The 27,527-nt window shown below is 43.5% G+C and overlaps 1 protein-coding gene across 3 annotated transcripts in view; it reads right to left on the bottom strand.

Moving 5' to 3' along the window:
• Positions 1 to 27,527, bottom strand: part of zmiz1a (zinc finger, MIZ-type containing 1a) — a 97,181-nt gene that overhangs the window by 46,467 nt on the left and 23,187 nt on the right. For 2 of the 3 annotated variants that reach the window (XM_069538329.1, XM_069538331.1), the window contains exons 2-3: positions 26,001 to 26,119; positions 12,091 to 12,171 (exon numbers count right to left, since the gene is read on the bottom strand). The gene's annotated coding sequence lies outside the window, so the exon portion shown is untranslated. The remainder of the gene's footprint in view (positions 1 to 12,090; positions 12,172 to 26,000; positions 26,120 to 27,527) is intronic. The other variant, XM_069538330.1, reaches the window with a different exon arrangement.

Raw genomic sequence — 27,527 nt, 5'->3', positions numbered from 1 at the left:
CACACACAGAGATGCAGAGAGCAGAGCATAAGCATCTGGATCACACAAATGAATTCTATTTTCTGACGGCAGGCAGAAGGATCCGCCGGACAGCCGCCGCTAATCTGCCACCTGCCCTCTCCTCCCACCGCCACCTATAATCCCTGACAGACAGATAGACAGCGAGAAAGAAAGAGTTAAACAGTGACAGAGGGAGGGGGAGGGAGCGATAGAGAGAGACTTGCATGATGGCTGAAATAGGCTTGATCTTATCCCCGTACCTGAAATGAAGTGGACGGCCCTCTTGCTAAACAAACACTTGTTGGGCACTTTGCTAATGCTTCTCAACACAATGGAAGACGGATGATGTTTCATTCACACTTGCGGCTGCCTTGTTTGATTTGCTGGCGCAGCTGGGCGTATATAGCAGGAGAAATAATAAACTTTGCCGTCCGATGAAAGCTGCAGCCGTGGAGGTCTCACTCATGTCTCGTTAGGTGACAGAAGACTCGGCTGTAAACATGCTCCGAATGAGACAACACACACGGCGAGGGCCATATTTCTTCCAATTAAGAGTAACTGACTTGTAATTTAGCGCAATCTCCTGTGGGTTTGCTGTGTGAGCGAACACACAGCGGTGTAAGGGGAGTGGACATAAAGATGAGGTGTATGAGTGTGTCCTGTGTGCTACAATACGTGCTTTGTATTCATTGCAGATAACAGGAGGCCGTTGGAGGAGAGAAAACAGCAGCCATTGATTTTGTGTGCTGGGCAGGCGTTTCTCCATTGCAGAGTCTGGTCGATACACACACCGAGAGCAGGCAGCACCGGTGAGAGGGGTGGGGGGTGGTTGTCTCTGGACAGTGCACTCACACACACACACACACACACACAAACACACACATTAGTTGTAAGCAGTGAGTGGACACAAGGCCTGTCAGGTAATCACAGCGATCTTATTACCTGCCGCCACATTCTCACACACACACACGATTGAGGGCAAATACCACCACTTTGCAAACACAAGCCTAAATGAAGGCAAAATGAGCAAATGGATTCAATAAGGCAATTTCTTTACTGTGAGTAGGGCAGCAGAGGGTGGGGGCATGTTTCAGCATTAAATCCTTTATCAAGTAGCCAGCAAATCAAACATTGATTTTCATGAGCCACTGTGCCGGGGGCAATAAGGATCTCCCTCATCAACCAAGGCAGCAATAGCCACACACGCACGCACGCACGCACGCACGCACGCACGCACGCACGCACACACACACACACACACACACACACACACACACACACACACACACACACACACACACACACACACACACACACACACACACACACACACACACACACACACACACACACACACACACACACGTGGGACAGCAGGCACTAAATGAACTTTATGTGGAAAAGTAATTGCCGCAATCTAGATAGGAAAAATATTTGCAAGGCTATTCTGTTTGAGGATGGCTTGGTGTGGGGACACCGGGGAAATCTGATCAAAGCACTGCCTCGGCCGGACAAGTGGACATTAGAAGAGCATGAAGACAAATATGACAGTTCATCTCATGTTTGTTTCAATGAGACACAGAGAAAATAACATTACTTGACTACAACAGCTTCAGTTCAGTCTTTGACAGTTAGTCTGGGCAAATTATTATTTTCAACAAACTCATTTGACCATTTGTGCTCAATGGTTGATGAATAAAAAGTATGTACCAGCAAGTTCACAATCCTGTTATGAGAAATCATCAGCAGAAATAGTCAGTGGTGATGTTGGAGGATATTTGAAAATTCAATTTTTTAAGATCTCAGTGGCTTATCATTGCAGAGCTGTGGAAGAAAGACAGACACACGTTTTCATATAAGGTAGATAAGTGATGCTCCAATGTTGGTTGCAAGGTTGAGTGTTGTCATAATTTGTCAAAATTCGTTGTTGACCCACTGAACCAACAGGCAAACACAGAATTTAAATTTTTCATTAGCTTTATTTGTCCTTAAATTGCATTTTTAATCCCAAATTAAGTCAATCTAAGGCTAAAAAATACAAAAAGACTTTTTGTATTTCCATTACGTTTAAAACATTTTCTTTCTTGCAAGTTTATAACCAACATGCCTTTCTGTAGATCAGTGGGATATTGAGAAACAGTTGGTAGGAACGTCTATCGTGCTAACCATGTGCATGTGCTAAAAACGAACAACCAAACAAAGCTGTAACCATTTGTAAAGACTATTACTACATAGCGCTACAATTGGTCAAGAACTTCACTGGCTGCCCTTAAAAACAGATCTCTTCATCACAAAAGTGTCGACACTATGTCCACAAAAGTGTTTGATCTCAGAGCATCGCGCTGAAAAAGTCACAAACTGATTCAAAAGTCCACCGAGCACACTCACTCACAAACCAGCTTTGCTCCCAATGAAATTAAACTGCTGTGACATGTTTAGCTGTTTGCTGAGAGCCCGTCAGAGACAGAGGATGATGAACAGGCAGCCGCAGAGGAACACAGAAACACAGCCATGTGATGGATACACGCACAGGGAAGCAAAATGGAAAAACAGGCTCAGGAAATTGGCCAGTTCCTGTATAGGAGAGGTAGAGAAGGAAAGCCACAGGGAGGGTGGGGGGTTGGGGGGGGTTGGGGGTTCGAATGGAAGAAAACAAGCGGCGAGAACGACTGACAGAAAAAGACAAACGTGCTTTATGTAACATTCAGTGTCACTGCTCTTTTGTTTTTCAGACACACCAGAATGTCCGATTGTTAAGAGTTTTCACAAATTCTTGAAGCCTACAAGTCTTCAGAGGACGTGTTTGTTCAGACGTTGGAGGCTTGCACATCATGTGCAAATAACTTTTTTATATGAGGCACATTTATTATGTGTCAATTTATTTGTGAAAAGATTAAAACTAAAAGATGCATTGAAGTAAATGCTGCAGACATGGATCTGGAAGCATCTGTTTTCAGTCATTTTGTCTCGTATACTTTACACTGATGACTTCCACTGATAAAAAAATAACATAGCCACTAAACATTTTTCCGATTTCCATGTTTTATTTATAATATTTGCAGGGTCCAGGTCCTTCCATTCCTTTCCTATGTCGTATATGATCCCCTATGCACTCTGGGACACTCTGGCAAAATGATTTCTTGGTCAATTTAGAAAATAACCAGCTGATTAATCCTATAATGACAATAATTGGCAGTTGCAGCCCTGGGACGATTTGTCATGATGTGAGAACAAGCATGGTGGAATGTGGGTTATTTCATTTGTAACCTTATGCTGTTTCTGAATGGCATTCACGAGGGTGTAAAGACACGTAGTGAATTCATTGTAAACTTGTTTTTCTAAAACAAGAAGTGGGAAAATGACAAGAAATGTAAATTTGCCCTTGCGTGTGTTGTGTGTGTAGCCCAGTCGAACCGGTCCTTCCCTCACCATAGCTCCGCACAGTGAACTTTAACCCCATGAGACCCGTGGAGCAGGACAGATGACCCCTGCAGAAATCTGAGCCTTTTGGTTTCCATGTGAAACCAGACAGACACCTCACCCACTGGATTCCTCACTGGCGCATGTGGACTCAAACACACACACACACACGCACACACACGCACACACCAGCCCAAACAAAACGCACAGAGACATATGTGCAGTAGAAACACGCAGGTCACATGCAATAAGAAACACCTGTTCAGTCTACACAGACACGCACCAGTACACACCAAGTACACAAACAATTCAACAGGCACAGAAAGCTGCTCTCAATGACACACAACAACATTCAAGTGAGTCCTGTGCATGAATTTCCTCATACACACAAACACTTAACAACTTAAGCAAGTATTTCTCAACATGAGCAGCAGATATGACAAAGACTGGGTCTATTGTATCTGCTGCAGTGGTGTGTGTGCGTGTCTGTAGAGAGCAACAAAAGAAAAGCAGTAAGAACCGGTGCTCATGTTTCTCCAGCAGATATGTCGAGGTTTTGTGAGAGGAAGGACAAGAGTCGAGAGTAAAGTGGAGAAAGGAGGGGGAGGCGGAGGAAGAAAGTGACACTAACTTTGTTTCCAGTGCATGATCCATTGAAAAAAAACATTTGACTGCATCTGTCTTCCTGTATGCATGTGCTCATATGTGTAGCTTTGAGTGGGTGAAAAAACTTCAACAGTGATTATGAGAGATAGAAATCTGAAAAACACAAAAAGGACGAACTACATGAAATGCCAAGTGTACTGAGACGTTTTGTTCAAAGAAAATATACAAAAAGTGCCTTTTACAAAAACATGTTGACATCTTGTCGCAGTATACTTTTTGTATAGACAGTAAAAAGACAACAGCCAACAATATGTCTCTCAATGTTTCGTACTTCTCTCCTACTGACATAAACCTCTAAAAAGCTGACCTGAATATATACTTCACTTTAAAAAAAAGACATTGTAGTTTTTGACAAACGTCAGTCAAGCAGAATTAAATAGAGCATTTGATGGTGATCACACATTCGGTTCTTCAGTATTTACAGCAGACTGGTGCAACAGGGGATGGATATAAACTTCCTCTTTTTTTAAAATTGTTTTATGAATTCAACAACTGAAATCTATGGCACAGGCTTTGGCTAAAAGGAAACACTTCTACAATAAATCGGTTGTTATTTTTGGTCTCTTTATGTAGAAAACCGTTAATAGGCTGCATTATTATGGCACTCCACTCTGTGAGTCACATTCACAGATTCACACACACTCATTTACTCTAATTCCAGCTTTTCTCTACTTATTCTTCCATTAACACAGTGAGGATTTTGGGGGTCCAAAGAGCGGCAGCACAATATCAACCTCAACTATCACTTGAAATAAAGGATTGAACATTTTAGTATTGTTAAAATTCAGGTATTAAAACTAGAAGGTGTACTCTTCTGCTACAAGGACAAATGGTAGGTCGGATGGACAGATTAGGTGAAGGATAGAAGCACCCTATGTGCAGTATAAATGACAAGTCTTTGTGTGGATGTGTATACCAGCATCTCCTTTTCCTTTTCACAGTTCATTAAGAGGAGCCACTTCACCACCGGGCTATTGTGGATGCAGGGACAGCATCTCCGAGCACATTGTGCATCCACTAATCCTTCACGATATCTGTGCTGCATCAATACCACTGCATTCTTTGCTTTCTCTCTCCCTGCTCCCCCCCCCCCCCCGCTCTCCTTACCTTCACCATTCCAACCCTGCAGGAATTACAGCCTCCCCCCAAGGTGCTGCTAGAGGTCCATCCTATCTCTTTTCCTTCCTCTGGACAAAACAGAAAGGTTGCAGGGGAGGGGGTAATAACAGGGAGCAGCGGGGGGTGGGATGGCTCTAGTAAGGTTATTAAGCCTCACACACAAACACACGGTTCGCCACAGGGCCACTGAGGTGAGGCCCCAGGGGGTGCGGGGGCCATTTCTGTTTGTGCGTTTGTGTGTATTAGAAGTGAAGGCACTTTATGTGTTCATACTGTGAGAGGTGAATGATGAGGCCACCCACCTTTTAATGCTCCTAATACACTGCTTGATATTGTTTTCTGAAGGCCAACACTAATATCTGCCACCATATGTTTGTACACATCAGCTGCTACTAGTCATCGCATTAGATGGTTAATGTCTTTAAATGGGATCATATTCGTGCTGAAAAGGTTTCAAAATCTGCCTGTCCTCTAAAAGTGTACCCTCTGAAAAGAATAGCCACTCCAAACATGTTTTAGGTCCATCATGTAAAAGTAAAAGGTTTGCAGAGAAACCTAAACAAATTCAGCTCATTTCAAGTGGGTTAACAGCTCCTCAAGGCAGAGCGAGACGTGTTTCATTGCAGGTTTTACAGACTGTCAGCCCCTGTAGCTGGTTAAGTAAAAAACACCCACATCAAGCTGTAAAAAAGTTCTTTGGTTCCCTTTTTCATATAAAATGAAAAATAGTATGCACTGAACATGGAAATTATTAATGGAATCAGACCAGAACACTGCTGTTAAACCAACGTGAACCAACTATGGTGGAGCAAACAAGAGGAGAGGTCCAGTTTTTACTGGGTCCATCTTTACAGCAACAAGGATAAAGGCTCTTTAAACAGGATTTGGCCTGACCCACCTCTCTATAGCTGGGAGCTGATACAGCAGTGCACGGCCAGTGGTGGATCATTTTTCATCTCCAAATCTGCTTTGGCATGGTCGGGGGGGTTGGGGGTGGCGCAAACACAAAAACACAGAGGGACTCTGACGAGGAGGAGGAGGGGCTGCCGGGGCCAGGGTGCTCTGAGGTCTATTGTGGTGGTTTTCATTGGGGCGACTCCCGACAACACGAGGCTGGGTCTTCCCTTCGCTGCTCAGCTGAGCAATCAGGTCACCTCATCTTGACAGACACAAACACATGCACGCACAGACGTAAACACACAGCGACGTGCACACGCACGTGTAGACACAGCGCACGCAGCCCGCAGCTGTTGCCAATGATGTCAGTCGTGATTTGGCCCAACTAGCCTTTTGTTTCACCGCGTGAGCACAGAGCAGTGGAGGAGGCTTCGTTTGGCAGAACAGTGAGAGCCTCTCTGTCTTATAGTTACTGGTCACAGACAAAAAAGTCAGTTTTCCTGTTTAAACAGTTAATAGATTATAAAATATCTTTATCAAATAACTTTGATAATCAATAAATTTAAGTCATTTAACTTGCAAATATGAGGACTCAATGTGCTTTTCTATATTAGTGTTTATAAATCTACAAATCTATATATCAGCATGTTCGCATACAGCAAGGATTTTAGGATATTTTTGTGTGAGTTTACAGTGTAAACAATTTCAGGGACACTTAGATGTAAACTATGTTTTTACTTTGATGAGATTGTGAAGCAGTGTGGGATCATGGGAGTTGTTTTTGTCTTCAGCTTTGCCAATGAAAATCTACCTGACATGACTTATGTGCTAATCAATCTATCAAGTTTTATTGATGACAATGATGACAATGAATAACTGTGATCCACGATGGTTGTATTTGTAATTTTAATGAAGAATCTTTACATATTATAATTTGAATCTTTCAAGTTATTTAAATGGTAGAACTGAGTAGAAGGAAGATGCATACAAGAAAATACACTGTTACAATAATTTATGTTGAACCGATAATTGACAGCAGGTTAGTGACAACTCACTGTAATGAGTTTAAAAACCTGAAAAACGGACTTGCTATGATATAAGGTTAAAGACTGCCACTGCAGTCAAACACCCCCTTACCACTTGTCCAACACAAACACACAACAACAGTGTGATGTCTGTTGGCAGATCTGTCTGAGGAGCTTAATTGGTAACTTCTCATTTCTTCCTCTCTCTCTGACTTTGTCACTCTCATGCAGGTGTCTGTGTGTGCATCTCCATGGCACAAGTACAAGAGCGTGGGAGCCACTAAACGAAACAGAGGCCAGAGCAACTGCACACTCTGTGGCGATGCGGACAGGCAGCCAACTTGGTTAACCAATCTTGGGGGGGGATCCTCGCCTGAATTTGGCGCATGGTGCAAACAGATACACGGAGGCACACTCACAGATGCACACACAAGTTGTCCCATTGCCCAGTGCAGCTTTCCTGCCGTCAGTAATGAGGAGGTTTGGAGATGTGCATTTGTTTGTGCAGATCTAAAACACACACAGTCTTTAATGGTACACTCAATGGCTTGCGCACTCTGCCAATTGCATACACATCAACAGAATCTGTATCCGACTTGTTTTCACATTTGTGTACAGTGGCTTTTAGTGCTGCGCGCTCAGAAAGACTCACAGAGAGTCGCCTATCGCACCTGCAGACATGAGATAGAAACATAGCATGAGACACTCTTCTACTGAGCTATTATGCCGTCAGTGACATTTTCGAAAATAATCCTACTTCTCCTGACATTTCATGCAGCGGCTGCTTACAGTGCGGGCTACTATACAAGCGGCCTGCCTCTTGATCTGAAATATGTTTTCTGTGGAGGCCCGGCAGCTAAGGCTGCTTGTCGGAGAAGTGATTTGATTAGGTTTGCGTTGATTATAGTCTTGTTGGTAACAATATACAGCTCTATCAGCGAGAGCGAGCAGGAGGCGGAGGGACTGATTGAGAGCGGGACTGTCAGTTTGTCAAACTGTCAGGACGCTGACTTTTGTGTTTAGTTCGAGGTGTGTGCGTGTGGAGGCGAGCGCAGATTCAAAATGAATCAGTCGATATCAAAGAGCACCAGTGAGGATATTAATACTGATCTGTAAGCGGTTATCACAACGATACGATGGCTGTGCTTGCGCTGGCCCCTTTGAATCTGATCACGGGCAAAAGGAAAAGGAGCCGTACATCTGAGCAGCTCCCATTTCACAAACAATGCTATCACAGACAAACACTTTGAACGGCAAGTGCCTTGTCTTGGCATTGTGCTCGAGAGCTGTAGACTTTAGCAGCACAGTGGCGCAGCGGCTCAGTCGTGGTGTGTAATATTGGCTGAGAACAAATAATCTGAAAAGCCTCAAATGCCCTCTGCCTTTGTAAGCTTTATGAAATATTAACCAAATTAATCTACAGTCTTTTTTCTCCCAGAGAACATACTGTACTGCCACTGATTCCTTGTAAACCAACAATCATTCCTGATATTAATTCTAAGAAATGCAGCAACATTTTTGATCTCTGAGCCAGGGACGAGGTGTAATTATTCCCTTCCATATATCATGTTTTCTATTAATTAGGTCTGTGCCGGTCTGCTTGTTTAAGCGACGATCGTGGACCCACAGGCATCTCTCTCCACACTGCTTTGTTTCTCACAGCAAGTGCACCGGGTGGAACACGTTATTATAACATTATGGGGCTTAACAGCCAGCAGTGCTGCCTCTGATTGGAGGTCAGATCCGTGTTGTACCCCGTGAAGATATTTTTAAAAGACCCGATATGATACTGTGTTTAGCAAAGCAATTTCTACAGGCCTCAAGGCAGAACAAAAGGGCAGAGTTCACTGGGAGCAGAAAGAGCTCTGCTGCAAGCATGTGACCAGAAAATGAGGGCTGCCACGTAAAATAGAAAATCATTTGAAGGGATTTTACAGATTGCAGATTTAATGTCCGTCTGATGGAAAAAGAGAGAGAGAGAGAGAGATCAGAACTAATCCTCTTAGCTGTTTGTTCGGTAATCTGATTTTGTATGATTTTTAGGCTGCTATCTCTGGTTGTGGTTACTGATGCTGTCTCTGGATTGACCACAGCCATTTTCACCTTCAGTACCCCCCCTCCTCCCCCTCTGGTATATTAGGGTTTCAGCTTGACATATAAACAAAATATCTGTGTATGTAAATCCCTGGCGCGGCTCACCAAACGCAGCAAAGTGTCTGCTTATGAAATGATTCCCTGCACTGACATCGCTCCAGAGAGAGACACACTATGGCTGTCCCTGCTCCAAATAAATGACCTACTTTGCACATTAACACACATTTACATGCAGGCTAGATCTCGGGCTCAGACACTCCTCGTTTAACATGGCTCTGGTCCAATTCTTAGAAAACGCAGCCCTTTTCTTATTTTCCCTCCATCTTTGAGGGGATCACTTAGCTCACCAAAGCTGAATAAGGAGAGTTAAACCGCATTTTCTTTTCATTCTAATTTGGATAAACGAGTGAACAATATGCACCAGGTTCATAAGCAGAATGGCACTTTTATTGTGAGCATGTAAAGGAAGGTGAGGCTGGCACAGAGGCCCACCTAAGGTGCTCCAAGCTCAGGCACAGCTATTTCCAGACCACCAGCCCCTCCCGTCTCCTCCACCTCCACCTCTGGTGGGGAAACCACACATCTGCACGGGCCCCAGTCACAGACATGACTCAAGAATGGATCCATTATTCACACAGGCTGTTAGGGGACTGGCACACAAGGGTGGGATGTGGTGGTGGGACACGAACACTCACGTTTACTCAACTTTACTTACTTAGAATTGCTCAGGTTGGCAAAAATACATAATGAGAGAAAGGCTTGTTTTAACAAGAGAAAACTGAAAACTCAGGGTTCCATGTATTATTAGACAAATTAAACAATGTCATATATAAATATCCACAGTGTGAGACAGATTTTCCCACTGTGTCCACATGTGCGCTGAATGCTCGAATGATATGTGTGAACTATAAGGGACCATGTGACTGCAGACACACGCACATGGAGACACAAATACAAAACATGGCAACACAATAGTGCAGTCCGACTTAACATGGCTTCAGACACACGTGATATCAAGTTCAGAGAACGCTTGACAGCACAACGCAGCTCCACACGACTCGACATGGATGAATGTATAAGTGCTTTCTCTCTCTCAAAACACACACACACACACACATACACTGAGGCCAGATTGTATACGAGTTTGCTCACGGACCATGATAAGAAAATGTGGTAAATGCGTAATCTGATATGCATGACTTGAGGTTTCTCTCTGCCTTTCTTTTCCTCTTGGAAATCGCAGGTTGCATCCATAATTTACACCAGCCTCCGTCTGTTTCTCTCCTTTCTACTCCCTCCCTATTTTTTTTCCTCCCTCCATCTACCCTTCTTTCTCCTGGCAATCTGGCTTTTGCAGCTTTGCTCATTAGCATATTGCAGAATGTGCAGATGCCACCAAAAATTATTCACCTTCCAGCACTTTGATGCCGTTTCACATGAGTACAAACTACAGTGTTGACATTTTTTTTGCTCAGTCCCCGCAAACAAAAGCAGAAGGACAAGCTCTTCTTTTTTGCCTCAATGTGTTGGGATCATTATGAGTTTGATGTTCCCTCTCATCTGCACTAACCCCAATTACATCATGCATCACACCAGTCAAAGGTTATTGACACTGTGATGAAGTCGATGGAGTGTTTCTTCTCAGGCGAGGTTTAAATGAACTGTTATTATTCATGCAGTCTGAGGGATAAATGAATACATAATATTCATACTGTTCAGAGGCTAATTGAACACAGTATTCATGCATGTTTTTGCATCAAATAGACCTGTGTAATGCAGTCCAGAAGAAAGCAAATGACAGGAGGACGGGTATCTGGGGAATAGTTGTCCTCCTCTCAGAGATTGATATTAGTATTGGTAGAGGCGGATCAATGGCCACACATGGTAACAAACACACTGCTTTCACTGCTGTCCAGGTTTCACACCCTTGGGACAGCGTAAATCAGATGTTAATATGGCTGCTGTGGCATACATGTGAAAATGTGGTCATGAGACCGACCGCCTTGTTACCTGAAAAACTCCAGGTGTGTGACGTGTAAAGAGAAAACGCCATCATGCACAACATCCCAGCCCCATCCATTTAAATCATTACGTAAACATGCTTTCATTCAAAACAATGGCGGTCAACCTCTTGTGGCAATTAATTCAGCATGTCCTGGCGTGTCTGTGGTCCAGCATTGTTCTACGAAAATATCCCAATAAGAGACAGTGTTGTATCGATTTCAGTGTCATGGGAAAATAAGAGGACTTTCTTCACTTTGAGTTTTTGACAGCACACAGTCTTATTTCTGGGTTGTTATATGAAATAATTAAAGTGCATTATGTCCCAGGACATTATGTACGGGGGAGGGGCAGGGGGGAACTGGCCCACACTGGTATCCCAATGGCCCCTGAAGAAGTGCCCCTATCTGTGCTGTAGACTTAAAAACAAACTAGTCACTTACCTGCAATACTAAAAATAAATATGAGAATTTGTTAGGAATTTATATTTTCAATAGCTTTTTTGAAGTACACAATGTGCTTCTCGGAAAAAATGTTTTTAGCATATACCCAATAATGTGTGGTTTTGCTCAAAGATAAAGAGCCAACAGAACACATACAAGGACTTTAATGTTGACCTTACTGAATCAGGAATTGTGAAAGGATGTTGAAAATATAATTGGCCCCTCTGTGTAAACTGCAGCTCTTATATGGCCCCCAATTTAGAAAAATCCTAGATCTGCCACTGCCTGTGTGTTAAATGGCTCGTATGATGCAAAGAAAAACTGAAACCAAACTGCAGCCATCTTATCTCACAAAATCAAGCTGAAGGAAATCTGTATTCCGGCATGAGCCGAGGAAGACATGGGTTCTATATCAGGATTCTTACCAGTGTGGTGGATGAGTACGTTCCTGTGTTTCCTATTAGGCAAAATCTGCTTCTTAATCCTCATCAATCACAGAGGCGAGTCTAAAATGAAACAATACAGAAACACAGCACACATCAGGGAGTGTGACAAAACTGTGCTTTTTAGTGATAGGAAAACAAGACTCAGGTGGCATCATTTATCAAGATGTAATAAAGCACCCCTGTCGTGCATCTGACAGATTGGAGGCACATAACAAGGGCTGACAGAGCTGTGGGAGAATGTGCATCTCTAATCCCCGCCAAATATGAAATGTAAAACGCTTAAATGACAAATACGAGTTGATTTCCTCATCTTCCCTTTGTGAATGTTTTGCACCCGTCTCGCTGCAGAAGCAGCCGTCTTTGAACTCTCCGGGCTGTAATCATGGAGGAATGTTTCTTTCTCTCGCTTCTGGATCGTCTTTAACTACACCGTGCAGATCTACTAATGGGAAGACCACTCGCTGACTATTAATACACTAGCTTACACTACAGGACTCCATATTAAACTCTTTTTCGCTCATTTCTGCATTTGAAACTCCCACATCATTTTCATTAATATTCTGATAGACTGCTTCGCAAAACAGTCTGACTCACATTTGTGTTTTTATTTCTCCACGTGTATACTCGTACAGCAGGAGAGACTTGAGCTATCTTCACAGGCTACAGATTCCCCCACATTTAATTACTGTTAACACCAGCACTAGCTGGCTAAATACGCCTCCATGATTTATTCATTTCCCCCCCATATTTGAGTCAAATTAAATTAGTCATATGGGTTTAATTAACTAAATATGATCTGATATTGTAATTTCACACTTGGATATGGGATATAGAGAAGGGTACTTGAGCACAAAAGAACCCTATGGTAAACCAGCGCTCATTAGAGTCTCTTATGTGCAGTCATGTTGGCATTACCAACAGCAGCATTAGCTGAACGATTGCTCCTAATCAAGGTTTACACACTGGGAGGTTACCTTTATTCCGAAAGAAGAGGGATCACGCCGCTCACACCATTATTCACTGCTCCTATTAGTCATCCAACCATGGCTAATACAAGTAACTCCCCTCATATTTTCTGCCACCTCTGCTCTGCTCATTATTATTACTGACGACCACAGAAATGCAATTCCTCCAGTTAAGAGCGTTGATTCACCTCACCAACATAATTAATTTATTCATTTTGTAAAGGTTATAAAACGTCTGTCCCTGAGATTATAGAAGTGTTTATAGTTTCCATGATATAAAAAATGATTTGGCTGTAAAGGCAGAGTATCAGAAACATCAATAACAGCGCAATGTTGTAAATGTCACTATTGCACAAACAAAATTCACCTGAATTGTTTAGGGCAGGAGGCAGAAGCTGAATAAAACTGTAGAAAGGCCCAACAGTCCCCTTATAAAACCACATTTTACTAGAAGTGGATTTTTATTATCACCAAATTGAACACAATGACAAATACCTGGCTGATTTTTCTGATCAGGATCCATTAATTATTCAATCAGAGTCGACGAAAATGTTGGAAAACATCCTGGGTCCGCCCACTGATCTACATTTGCATCGAAATTTAATGGGTTCCTTCCACCAAGTTTTGTGCTAATCCATGCAGTGGTTTTTGTGTAATCCTGCTAACTAACAAGTAAATAAACTAGAGTGGTGCTTCATCTTGGACCAACAGTCCCCTGACATTCAATGAAGTCGCACTAAATTGCACTCACTCACAAATATCAGTCTATTGGTTAAAATGTCCAGAAATCTTGCAACATTAAAAGATTCTTGTTCCTGCCCCTTTATCCAGATCTGTGCCAAAATTGAATAGGTTCTTTCTTGCCTCATGTCCCACCCTTCCACAAAGTTTTGAGGAAACCTGACCAGCAGTTTTTGTATAATCCTGGTCACAAACAAACACAAACAGGTGGACATATAACCTTCTAGTGGAATATCTGCATGTAAAAGAGCTAATGACAGTAAGCGATAAAATGTGTTCTCTTGCTGAATTCATCATCTCGAATAAAAAAATGTGTAGGAACATACTTTTTACACCTTTAATATGATAATAACATGAGACACAGTAGAATATTTTAACTCAAACATTTGTGATTGTGTAAGGGAAGGTCGTCCTTTTGCAGCAAATCAATGGTGCTCACATAGAGTGAAACACATTCACCACAGGACCTGCTGTGGATTTTTGCTATTAAATTGCACCTGTGTTTCCTATTCCTGTGTGTTTGTGTGTGTGTGTGTGTAGTAGACTGAATAGTTCTAAAGCATGATATTCAATGCTGGTGCTTTTTCCCACTCACACTAAGGCTCCATCATGGCTCTAAATCAGCTGCAGTGAGTGATATAAAAAAGCATGCGGTAATTTACTGATGCCCAGTAATGAAACATGAGGCCAGTGTGGCATGTTTTCTCACTCTCGCCGAGAGGAAATATGGCTGCAGAGAGCTCCGCTGGCTCGCAAAATACTGTCACACCGCCGCACGACACAGGCAGAATTATCAGAGAAAAAAACCAAATGGAGGCATTGATTCACTTGTTGTTTATTTACAGCCCTCTCCAGAGAAGAAATAAATTCCCCTGTCGGGGCTTTGTTTCCCCATCACACGACATAACGGGATGCATGAGAAGAAGGGTGAGAAGGCCACACACACAGAGAGACAGAAACACACACGCAAATGTAAGCACAGACACACACACAGATACACACACACGTCTTACATCTGGATTAATCTCCAATGGGCGTCATCACAGATGCCATTAAACGTAGCAGAAGGCAAGAATCATGCAGGAAAGAGGCTGCCATCTGAATAATTTATTCAGATGCTCATCTTGTCTCACACCAGGGGGATTTCTGCTTTCAATTTACACTGTTTTCCTCCCGTATTCAAATCAGGGAGCAGATTTATTGTGATTGGCATACGGAAGGTCAACGTTAGCAAGCTAGCGTCAAAGCTGTCCTCGGCAGGCTGCAACGCCGGTCTATTAGCACACCAGGATAGCGTGTGTACAGTCCGTGTGTGGCAGTCTTTGTTTACCTCAGTGTGCGCAGGGTGACACTGGAGAATAGGCCTGTGGAGAGCAGAGACAGCAGTGTGTGTCTGAGCTTATTAGGCTGCTTTCCAAGGACACAGGAGGCTCTAGACATTACACTGGCTGGGGAAAAAAAACACTACTGCTAATCATAGCAGGAAGATGTTAGGACTGCAGACAGAGCACGGGGTGGAAAGGAAGACAAAAAGGACAAGAGAGGGAAAGGAGGATGAGAGAGGGACAGAAAGTGGAGTAGGAGGCGAGCGCAAGGGAAGAGGCGAAGTGGAGAAAGGAGGGAGAGCGCAGGATGAAGTCATGGCTCTCATGCATGTCCTCACTCTGTGTGTCACACTGGGACTGAGAGGAGGACAGAGAACGGTTCACTAAGGCACAGGTCATCTGTGACAGGATGAGCCACCATTAGCCAAAGGCACACAGAGCAACTGACGAAAGAGGGGGGGCGAAAAACTCCCTGAGAGTGACAACACTGTTTTATTTCCAAGACTTCTTTCTGCGATTTCCAGCACCGAGGCAGCGCAAATGATGTGTTTTGTTGTTTTGTGCTGTTGTTGTATAATTCCTTGGGGAAAAGATCAGTCTGTTTCACTTTAAACACAATGTAGGCGGCGTACATGCAACAGAGAGAGAGAACATATCTGAGACGTGAACAGTGAACACTGTGTTTGTCTAAAGACGTTCTGTTAGAGAGCAGCGTCTCATTCTCTGAGATGTAATCCAAACTTTGAGAAACGGGTTACGAGGTTGCTCGAGGGGGGAAAACTGTGCTTACCAAGCAAAATGACCTTGTCATTTCCAGTAGTAAATTGGTATGTGCTAGCTGGCGCTGATGACAGGACTTGGCTGTTTCTGCCGTTACGGGCATGAATGGCCCTGTAGTAGCCAGGCACAGTGCAGCGGTTCAACAAGGCCTCTTTAACCAGCTGAATGACAGGCAAGCAGACGGGCGGCGAGCCAACCACAGACATTCAGCCCTGGCTGCTGTAATAATGCCAATTCAGCCAGACCAATGAGGCCACGTGACAAGGGCAGAGAGGGAGATATATATACACACATATATATATACACATATAAATATATATATATATATAGAGAGAGAGAGAGAGAGAGAGTGGGAGACGAGGGTTGAAATCTTCGAGTGCATCCACTCTCAAGTCACCAAGTCTTTACTTTTCTACGCTTTATCACCACTTCCATATGTCTACAGATGTCCTTTTTCACTATTGTCTAACAATCCTCTCATGTTTACTCTTCAAACAGTCTTGTTGTCTTTTTGTTACCATAGGGAGTCAGTGAATATGTTGCTTGTTAAACTTTTTATGTCAGCGTCTGCAGCCCCGAGCGTCGCGTCAATAGCCCCTTGCACCCTCTGTCTCGTGGAAATCTCCGTGCAAACTGAGGGGGAAACTCGGCACCAGTATGACACAGCAAGGAGGAATGCACCAGCGGATGTGGCTCTCTCTTCCTCTCCCTCTCTTTCTCCTTCTCAGTCAACCCCTGTCTCCTCCTCCTTCCCCTCCTGCTGTGGGCAGGTCCATATGCACCCAGTAATTATCGAGGTTATTTTCTCCGGAGGGCCAAATCCCTGTTTATGGGCATGAGCGTGTGTCACAGGGCCCTAGCTGTCAACCCGCAGGACGCTGACTCTGTCGACATCCCAAGAGAAAATCTCGGCTTCTGCGATCCGGCAGTTGCTCTGCTTTTGCCCCCATTAGGGGAAAAAAGAAAAACCCTTTTGCAATTTTCGGTGGCTGTATCATGACCTCAAATCAGAAAGAAAAAAGGATGTCTCGTGTGAGCTTCAACCTCAAGCTCTTGCCAAAACCCGGGAGTTATTTCTGGAAACCACCAACTAGAAGAACAGTATCCAGCAGCAGTGAGGAAAAAAATTAATACTCATGCACTGAACCCCAAAAAAAAACAAAGGTGGATATGATTTACATCTGTGTTATTTATTCATTACAGACATGGGGGCAACGAGTGCATGTTCTACTATTAGTTCTAGTGAACTGTAAAAAAAGGAGACAATTTTCTACTTATTGGTTCAATTTGGTTCCCTCCCAGAGCCAGACACCCTGGAGAATTGTGACCTGTGTTGGAGTGCACATTTCCCTTCAGTAATGGCTACAGAGGAAGTGAAAACTGTGAAAGGCCAGTGGTTAACAAGCCTCATAAAAAAACACTGGCCAATCCAACAAGCTAAGAATTATACCAGTTAATTAGAGGCAAACAGGAGGTAACTTTGTTTTCTGAATGGGAAACAGAGTAAGCTTGTTCACATCCTAGGTTCATCAGCAAACAAGAGCCTGGAGCAACCCGAAGTGCTCAAAAGTAAATTTGCATGCACAAAACTGTTACCCGGGGTCAGTGACGCACACGCACACGCACACACACACACACACACACGAGCACACGCGTACACACGCTCACACGCTCACACGCTCACACGCTTATCAAAATAGGCTGCTCCCTTCACAAAAGCAGCTTCCTCTCTGTTTCATCACGCAGGCCGGGCTTTGTTAGCGCACGGAAATGCCTCCAGAGGGAATAAAAATACTGGCAAGTCCCTACAGCTCTTTCTAGAGAGAGAGAGAGAGCAGCAGGGGGGGGAAGAGACGGGTCCTGCAGCTGCACTCACACACACACACACATCAACACATGTGCTCAACCACACTCGTATGCCAAGTGCCCGTGTAAGTTGAGGGCTCTCGTTACGTACGGAGATAACCGTGTTAACCTAAAGAACATAAACACCAGTGTGTGGTTACAGGGCTGTCAGGGCACCGGAAGAGTCAGGGGAAGCGGACACTGACAGCACAGAATCTAAAGTTGGACTAATGTTGTCCTGGCCGCCGCAAAATTATAGGCACCGTCACTGTGAAAGCTCATACCACTGCTAAAATCAGGGGTTTTCCAAGCTGGGAATTACAAACTGGAGAATTAAGTGACCCTGCTTCCTATTGTTATCTTGTTGAGAGATCCAGTAAAAAGTAAAAGTTGAGTTGAGATATCTGAAGAACTTTAAATCTGAGGTGTTATAACAACTTATCCGGTTCAGCGTTGTGCAAATTCACATAACTCACTTTATAGTCACTGTTTCATCCAGGCTACATTAAAACCAGAGCACGAAAAGAGAAGACTTTCTCCTGCTGACCCCATGAGGACGTTCAAATGTCCCACTGAGCATCTCTAGCCACCTTTTGTGTGCAAGCCCTGAACCTTCCATGATAACCACAGAGCCACTGTGCAGCCCAGTGCCTTGCGAATACTCCTAATTTATTTATTTATATATTTTATATTCCATTACCTCACTCCATGGCCGTCTCGTTTAGCGAAAAACACATGTTTGTAATCAGACGACAGCGCTCCAACAACAGATGATTGCAATCAAACAGTCAATGGCGAGCAGCAATTAGAGAAAAAAAAAATACACCATATTAGCAATGGTTTAAAGGAACAAATGATGAAAGAGTGGTCCATTGTTCATGAAAATGGAAGACATCATCCACGTGCTTCATGCTAATAGTTTCTCTGCTTTATCTTAAACCATAGCAGCTGTTATGACTAATATCTACTGAGTAATTCCAGAAATCTGCGGCTCGCACTTCTCGAGAACCGTCCATCTTATTGGCTTTGCACTCGGCATTTGTATCGTTAAGGGCCTAAGAAAGTGCAGTGACAAATTCGGACACACGATATGTTCAATATGAATAAACTTTGAATAAACAGGGAACCAGTGCGCTGTAGCAGTGGCGACTGAGACTCATCAACGTAAGTGACGTTGCTGATCACTACAATCGATGTGTTCACAACAACAGCAATGATTGGGGTTCTGCATCCTAAGTTGTGCTTCATTGAACTTTGAATAAACTGGTGAACAGCTCTTTGTGCAGCAGGGGTGGTGCAGCTTCAGAGTTCTGTGGACGGAGTTCTGCAGCTGGTCTTTACTTGCCATGGCTCGATTACTGCAGGTCAAACTGCAACCAGCGTTCCCAACAGCCCATTCCAAACAGGCAGGGTTACAACAGCTACTGTGTTTAGTTTGTCCAGTTTGGGCAACTGTAAAAAAACATGGCGGCCTCTGTAGAGAGGACCCCCTCCCAAGGTTTATATAAAGTATTTAAATATAAAGAAAATAACAATTCTCACAATTTAGATGATTATTACACACTAGGGAAAACATATAGGATAATTTAAAATTCAATTTCTGCCAATAGATCCCTTTCACCTAAATCTTACACACTGGACCTTGAATTGCCCATTTTGGTAGCTCTTCAAGATTCACTGAAGAGACTGGTCACATTTATTTTTCCAACTATTTAAGATGAACAACCACCGACTGAACTCAGTGATTTTCAGCTCTGCACCGTCTCGCTGTGAGCCACCCACACTCACATTCAGTTGACCCAGGAAAATTAAAACAGTGTTCTATTTGTATTCTATATTTCATGTAAATTATTACCTCCTACACACAACTGACAAGACTCACCTGCCTGCCACCACATCTATTCATTACAGCTGCCACAAGTTTTCTGAGAAAACACAAGTGGACTTCTATCAGTCAACACTTGAGTGCATACAGATGCATTCTGGGAATTAAAAAACATTTTGTTATAAAACAATGTAGCTTAACATTGCATTCAAAAGGACACATGTTTTGCAAAGACCTGATGATTTCCTTTAACACAGAAAAGTGGACGTTTGACCAAAGAGCCGACTGAAACGCTGTCTTACAGAGGAGGCATTAGGGGAAAGATTCAAGACGTACTGACAGAGTGCTGGAGCTTTCAAGACAGCTGTTGGAGTTTCTCTCTGTCACTCTCGCTCACACACACACACTCCACCTCTCCTTTTTAGCCAGTGACAGCAGGCACCCAGCGATGACATGAGGAGTGTCTCTGGCAGCCAGTAAGGCAGCACTAAACAGACAGAAATATCTGCTCTGACAGACGGACTGACCGTCAGCCACTACACCATACATGCAGCTGTCACTGAGCTTACTGCTCCCCTTCCCAACCCTCTGGTTTGATTCTCCTTCCTGCAGTTTCTCTCTCTGGTCAGAGTGGCAGTTCCCTCGTTTTTCTCTCTTTCTTGCAGTTACTTTACACCATGTTGAAAAGCTACACCTACACTGAGGACATTGTGTTTGGCTCTGTTTGGCTCATGGCCAGAAATGAGGAGGTAGAGGGAGGAGGGGTGAGAAGGAGGTTCGGCTTTCACAAGGCCAACTGTTGATCGTCCACTTGGTCAGTGTCGGCCTGCACAGGTTTAGTTCTTTGCTCTGTCGTTTTGTCTTACTTTCTCTTCACTACTTCTTTTTCACACAAGAATCTGTTCTCCCTCTCTCTGTCTGTTTAGCTCTCTGTTACTCAGCCACAGACGTTTTCAATTAAGAGGGTCAGGCAGCCGAGTGGAGAAATAACTGCGGCTCTGGTATCTGTAGCTGAAAGAACTCAGATCAGCAGCAACAAGAAACCTCTGCTTTAACACGCTGCTCCAAAAACTGGCCTGTGTGTCTTCGTGTGCATGTGAGTGTATGTGTGAGTGCATGTTGCATAAATCTGCTCAGCGCCGACAGGTTGTCAGTGACCTCTGACCTCCATATTCAAACAGACAAGAATTTGACAGAACTGCTAATGTTGTGATTGGCACAGAGCTGTTATCTTCCCTGCAGGAAAGTCGATCTCTTCACAGTTCAATTTAAAGACTGTGGCATGAGAACGGCATATAATCACTCACACACACTCGTGCACTGCCAGACACACCCGTGCACCAAATCTTCGCTCCATCTAGAGAGCTACTTTAATTGCTTTGTTTTAGTGGCCTCCTCTGAATGGAAGAGAAGCTGGGGGCTGCAGTTTACAAGACACATCTGCAGGTGTTGCATTTCAAACTGAGAAACTCACGCTGTGAGAAGGAGCAAATGCAGCAACACAGGCACACACAGATGGAGAACTATACAGACAGATTGTCTCTCTCGCGCACACACACTGCAGGTGCGGCACTGCTCAGTTCTTTCCTCCGCAGCGTCAAGCCTGAAAACGCTGGCGAGCTATCTATAAAAATACTGACTTTAATGTGCGACAACGTAAAATATATGACAAGACAAAGCTGAGGCACAGTATACTGAGAACAGACCTGTCAAATCCAGAGAAAGAATGTGCTTATCAATGGAGCTCCTGCAATGTGGCTGATGCTTCGACACTAAAAGTCTAACAGAGCCATAAACACCCAAACTAATGTGGCCTGGGGTCATGTAGGTTTTAGATAACCTCTCTGACACCGACCCTTTGTGAGAAACTACTTCACACCGAGTGGTAAACACACACAGTATCTCCCCTCCTTACAAAATAGCTCTTTCCGCACCCTTTTATTTCGAAACCTCTCGCAGCAGTGTCTCTATGAGAATCAGATCTGTTTGTTAAAGCTGTGTATCAAGTAGTGTGGAGGATCTTGGGTAGCATGTCTTCTAATTCAGCAAGAGAATGAGCAATCAACTAAGCTTCCCATGGCATCCGACAGATGACAGATTCCATCTCCTTTCTTCGAGCATCTCTATTGTCACGTTCCTACACACTGGTGTGCACGCCACGTTTCTGATCATCTATGCAAATAAGCCACAGATGGACAAGTGTGCATCTCATTGAGAAACATACGTGTCGCACTTACAAAAATCATAATTCTTACATTTCCCTGCACTGTTGTTTCGTCTCTCTCCCTATGTCTGCCATCCTTTGTTCATTAGGAGTTACATGCGACTGTGATGCTGGCATCTTGCCACACTATGTGTGTGAAATTATTCAAATCAGGACACCATGTTTCTTTTGTTTACTGCCTTGAATGGCGACAAGGAAACAAGGTGGGCTATTCACGAACACCATTTCTCAGTCTCACTCTCGCACTACAACTACCACCCCCTTCTCTCTCCTTCCCTCTGTGAATCCTGTCACGGTATTGGAGGAACGTCCTGGGCATTATGAGAAGCCATTAATGAGTGTATGGCGTGGTGTTGTGATGCGCGGCATATTGCAGCCATTCATCAGCACTGGGAGACACTTGACAGGCGGACAGCCAACAGGTTGTGTAATCATATAGCACAGCCATGTCAGGCCTGCCACTGCTCCGTGTCCCATTCAGGCCCCTAATGTTTTTTTCCTCTGGGTAATTGACGATACCAGACAGAGAGATCCAGTGATGGATAACATCATAGACCAACTGGCGCACAAAGATGCCGGTCGACCGGAGTGATGTCATTTCACATTACATCAACATTTGAAGACATTTAAAGGAAAATTACGGCTTATCTGGTCTGATTCTCATTTTTTCTGTTTTAGTTATGATAACTTAATGCTGGCTGTGTAGTGAGATCAGGGAACAGGGAAGACAGTTTCGGTAAAACCAAGTCAGACCAGGCAAGACAAACTCTTGCTTACATGTTCAGCTAAACAACTACATTATACTGCATATGTTTTCCACACATAGAGTTTGCCCACCACAATATTATTCCTTCTTAAAACTGAACCGAAAAAATATGTGCACATCTCACAATAACATATAAGAGCTTTATAGTAGAGTTATGTGCTGTTGCTTCATTGTAGAGCTGTGTGCTGTGCATTGATTCCCTCCGCCCCTCTTTGTCACCCTCTCTCTGTCAATCTCTCAGATATACTTTGACAACAGAATAAGAACCAGAGTAAGACGAGAAAAAGACCCAAGTTGTATGAAACTACAATTTCCCAAACAAAGACACACAAAGCCAGGTAACACTTGATATGTCCTGGTATTGTGGTATGTTCCTTATTCGATGTAATGACTCGTAATTGTACAAACAGGAAAAACCATCTAAAATCACCCTTATAAGTGATTCAGCTAAGATCTTGCATTAATGATTTCAAAACATGTAATTGTGTTACTCTGGGGACTTACAGGCTACCTGGAATGCCATCTGACGCTGACTAACATGTTGCAACTACTTCAACTCCTCTGCACAACACAACTCTCATCACAGAAGTCGAGGTGGCCCTGAGGCAGCGTTAGAAGTTGTTAAGGATGGCAAGTATCCTCACACAACCTGTTTTGCGCTGTCCCTAAGCTGGAAAAGAGAAGACAATGTTCTCTCTCATCCTCCCACTCTCACCATTTTATACCTTTGCTTGTTTGTGAGATGCCTCTCGCAGCGCACAATTCAAAAAAAAAAGGCCGGCTTGTGTGTGTGTGTGTGTGTGTTAGAAAAAAGGAGCTGTAAGACAATAACCAAAATGAATATCACCAGCAAGGATAAAAATACACATTCCTCTCTTTTGAATATCATCACAGTCACCTAAGCTGCAGCACCCTGAGGTGAAACTCCTCAGAGAATTGGTCTTGATTATACTCTCTCATTCTATCTTGTCTACGTCTCTCACCTTTTCTCCGTCACAAACATACAGTATAACATAAAAGCGCACCGGTGATTGAGAAAACCATGGAAAGAATGGATGGACAAATAAAGAATAAAGTTGATTGACACATAATAGAAAGTAATAAATACAGAAACGAAAACTAAGGCTTTTTCTTGCTTTATCTAATAATGTCATGCAGCGCAGTCAAACCCTTAACAGACTGAAGAACTCTTTTGTTCCTCAGTCTGTGAAACTGTTAAATCTGAGTTTGAGCTCTAAGTAGCCCTTAGTGTTGCGGTGTAGTCAAAGCACTGAATTTTAAAGAAATTGCACTACAGCTACTTGTTTTTAAATATCAGATGCAATGTCATCTGTTTGTGTAGAATGTTTGTTGAAATCTTTTTTTGGTTCTGTTGTGTAATTACATGTTTGTGTGAGGCAATGGACGTCTTGGGATGCAAGACAAATTTCAGAAGAGATTCTGAAAATAAAGTGCGATCGAACCGAATCCAATATTTATACAATGTCCATGTTAACTCAGATTTTTGATCAGATTCTGATCAGAAAGAGCCCGGTCCTTCTCCTGAGCATCAGCTGAGTAACTCATGCTCTCAGACTTCACTCACATCACTATTTAATGAGCAAAAAATACAGATTCTAGGCTTGTATTACATTATGACTAAATTTATGTGACAACAGAGTAGGCCACACTGAGTTGCTCTAATAACCTTGGTGCTCCGTGGCACCATGTCTGGCCGGAGTTTACGTCATTGATTTCTAAAAGCTCTGTTTTCCCCCCGTACATATCAGCTACTGCGGCTACGTGCGTAAGCTCCGTAGCTAAGCTGTAGCCCTGTGACGCAGAGCTATAAATTTCACATGTAGTGTGGACACAACATCACCCGACCACTGCACGCTCAGACACACACAAACTCTTCCTCTCTCCTAAATCTCAACTCCGTCCCCTCACAATGGACACAGTGTTTAGTGTCAACAGTGACCACACTATGTGGCACTAACATTAAAAATGCATCCAATTAAAGCTGCAGGGGAAAATATTCCTCTGTAAACGGCAAGAGTCTGTAGCATGTTTGCAGCAATGATAGGCTTTCTAAACAAATTAAGCCAGCAGAGCTCCACATTACTAATCCTGGCTCTCTGTCTGGCCAAATTCTGCCTCAATTGCACAGTTGTTTGATCAACCACTGGAACACTCTGTGTATGTGTTAATGTGAGAGGAGAGGAACGAAAAAAAAAGAACAGATATGAGATGAATAACGTCTGACAGCAGCAGAGAAGTGCGGCAAAACTTGTCTTCCTATACTTTCATGTGTCTGCAGTCGTGTGCCATCACATTCTGCAGCCGCGTTCTGTCTGCAGCTCTTGTCACTCAGTCGATGGTTGGCGCATGTGTGTTTCTACGTGTGTTAAACCTGTCGCATTCTGTGCTCTGACGTCCATGTGCTAATCGCTTTGGCTGATCCCTGCTCGTCGTGCATGTGTGTACAGTATGTGTCAGTGCCCGTCTGCATATACGTGTGTGTGTGTGTGTGTGTGTGTGTGTGTGTTTGAGGCAGATGTTCCCCAGGCGGTGCCATTGCTCAGCGTACACACAGACATGCGCTGCACTAAGGAAGATTAACCAGCACTTTATTATTTATTTACTTTATAATCCCTGGTAGCAAAGAATTCACGAAGAAAGGCAAGCAGAAAATGAAACAAACCTTTCTGGTTCTGGCAGAAAAAAAAATGTCATCAGTAAAAAATTAAGGTGCACGTTCACTTGACCTTTAAATTTGATCCACAATTAACTCACAATAAGCTCTTGCTCTTTGAAGTATCACGTTTTCATTTGGACAGAGCAGTGCTGATCCAATTTACTGCCAAATTATTATAATATGTGACACAACTGTACCAGGATGCAACACAGAGCTAGAAAAACAGGTTATTGTTCACTTGTGCATGACTTTAGCATTTGAAACCCCCTAACAAAGCACGCAAATACATATTAGCAATTTTCCCAATGGGCAAGTTGGACTTGCATTTTGAGTGCATGAATCTTTTTGCGTATTATCTCCTGTATTAGTCCTGTATTTGTCCATTGTAAAACAAAAAGCAAGTGTTTTGGAAACAAATAGCCATTGAAACATAGCGTGATCGTTTTTGATCGTTTCTCCAAGTATTGACACTGGCTGCAGGGTTCTCACCAGGAATTGGCAAGGTTTTTTTTAAAAAACAGAGCCAAACAGGATCCTGCACAGCCCCTCGTAAACTGCAGCTGCACACTGCTCCGTTCCCAGTTCCTCCCCTGCCGCCAGCCGAGGAGGTTCCAATCAAAACCAGCCACATTACTACCCCTGCACCATGTCAGGGTGATAGTGAAGCCAGGGTGAAGCCAGGGTGGAACCAAAGGGTGCACACAATCACTGAGCAGTGGATTAGAATTAAAATATGTTTACCTGTGTGAACTTTGACCTTGGTGGTACTGCCGCTGTGGTGGCCGCCCCCTCCCCCAACCCACCCTTCATGTATTCCTCACACGCGGTCCCTCGCTGACCCCTCCTCCTGTAGCGGTGATCTGAGGGAAAGAATACACAAGAAAAAAAGCCTGTTAAATTTCTTTTAATGGAATGCCAGGGAGAACCTGGTTCAGACAGAGGACAAATGTATCACTGAGAAATACATCCCGGTGCTGAAAAATGCATGCAGGGACCCATGAGGGAGTTTGCTATACTGCCCCATTTACTCTGCCTCCTAACCCTGCCCCAGAGTCAATGAACCTATGAACAACTGCAGCACCCATCACATCACCGTGCCTCCTGTATACTGCAGCAGTTCTGTATATCCCCCCCACATGACCCTATCCCCCACTGCTCAGGAACAATGTCCTTCCTAAAGGTTATCAGCAGCCTGACGCTTGGTCAGCCCTCATCCTGAGTCCATTACACACAGAGCAGTGAGATTCACTGCCTTAATACACCTCTCTTAGTTTCTCCTCACTGCTTCGCTGCGCCCTTTACAGGCTGATACAAATCCAGCGTATAAGCCTAGAACACACACACACTGGTTTTAGGATTGGCCTATACAAGCACATTGCAACTCTAACTCAAAGCACTTCAGTTTGGTTGGTGTTCAGATTTACTGTTTTGGTTCAGATGATCACACTCATTAATTTCATTCCCTGTCAGCTCTTTTTGCAAAACAGCTGTGATAAGGCCACTGCATGTTACCTGCCCACCACCAAACATCACATCAGGGACTAAATTAGAGCTGGTACTGATGAACATGGTGGAGCATAGAGAAGTTACAAAGCCAGTTGTTTCTGTCAGGCATTAACGGAGGCAAAAAACAGAGCTTAAAGTGAACATGCCAGGCGACACAAACATGACTCCAAATCAATGCTTATGTTTCTACATGTGTGGGCAATGTGTTCACTACGAGAACTTCATGAAGTTAAAATAACTTTTTGTGACCGCCTCACCAATATGGTTTTTGGGGGCATGAAATGATTCAGACATGACAGCCAGAACTTAGTGAAGAAAAAAAAAAATCACAGAAAAGTTGGCTCCTAGAGGTTTTCAGGCAGTGAACGTTTGCTTGTTTTGGGGCCGTTACTTTGAACGGTTAACGGTTTGACATTTTCCAAGTGGAGCCTGCTGTTGCTAGCTTTTCCAGGCCCACCAATCCTAGCTTTAATAACATAAACTTAGATACAGGTCTTCTCCACATGTTTTATGTTTATTCTATAAAATGACATATCACTGCATATCGTCAAACAAATGCTGATACTGATATGTGTGTGAAAGTCTCATATGGGCTGATTTCTATCCATCAACCAATGTATCAGTCATGCACTGCTGTTGAGTAATTAAAACCTTTTTGAATTGCGTTCTTGAGCTCAACATCTTCTAATGTGACACCAACATTATGAGTATGAGACTGTTGAGTTGAAGAACTTCTGGCCAGTGGAACACAGTCAATGAGGA

This window comes from Paralichthys olivaceus, chromosome 14 (genome assembly GCF_024713975.1).
Source record: "Paralichthys olivaceus isolate ysfri-2021 chromosome 14, ASM2471397v2, whole genome shotgun sequence".
Taxonomy (NCBI): Eukaryota; Metazoa; Chordata; class Actinopteri; order Pleuronectiformes; family Paralichthyidae; genus Paralichthys; species Paralichthys olivaceus.
Note: the sequence above shows the minus strand (reverse complement) of the source record. Positions and strands in the feature narration are given on the sequence as shown.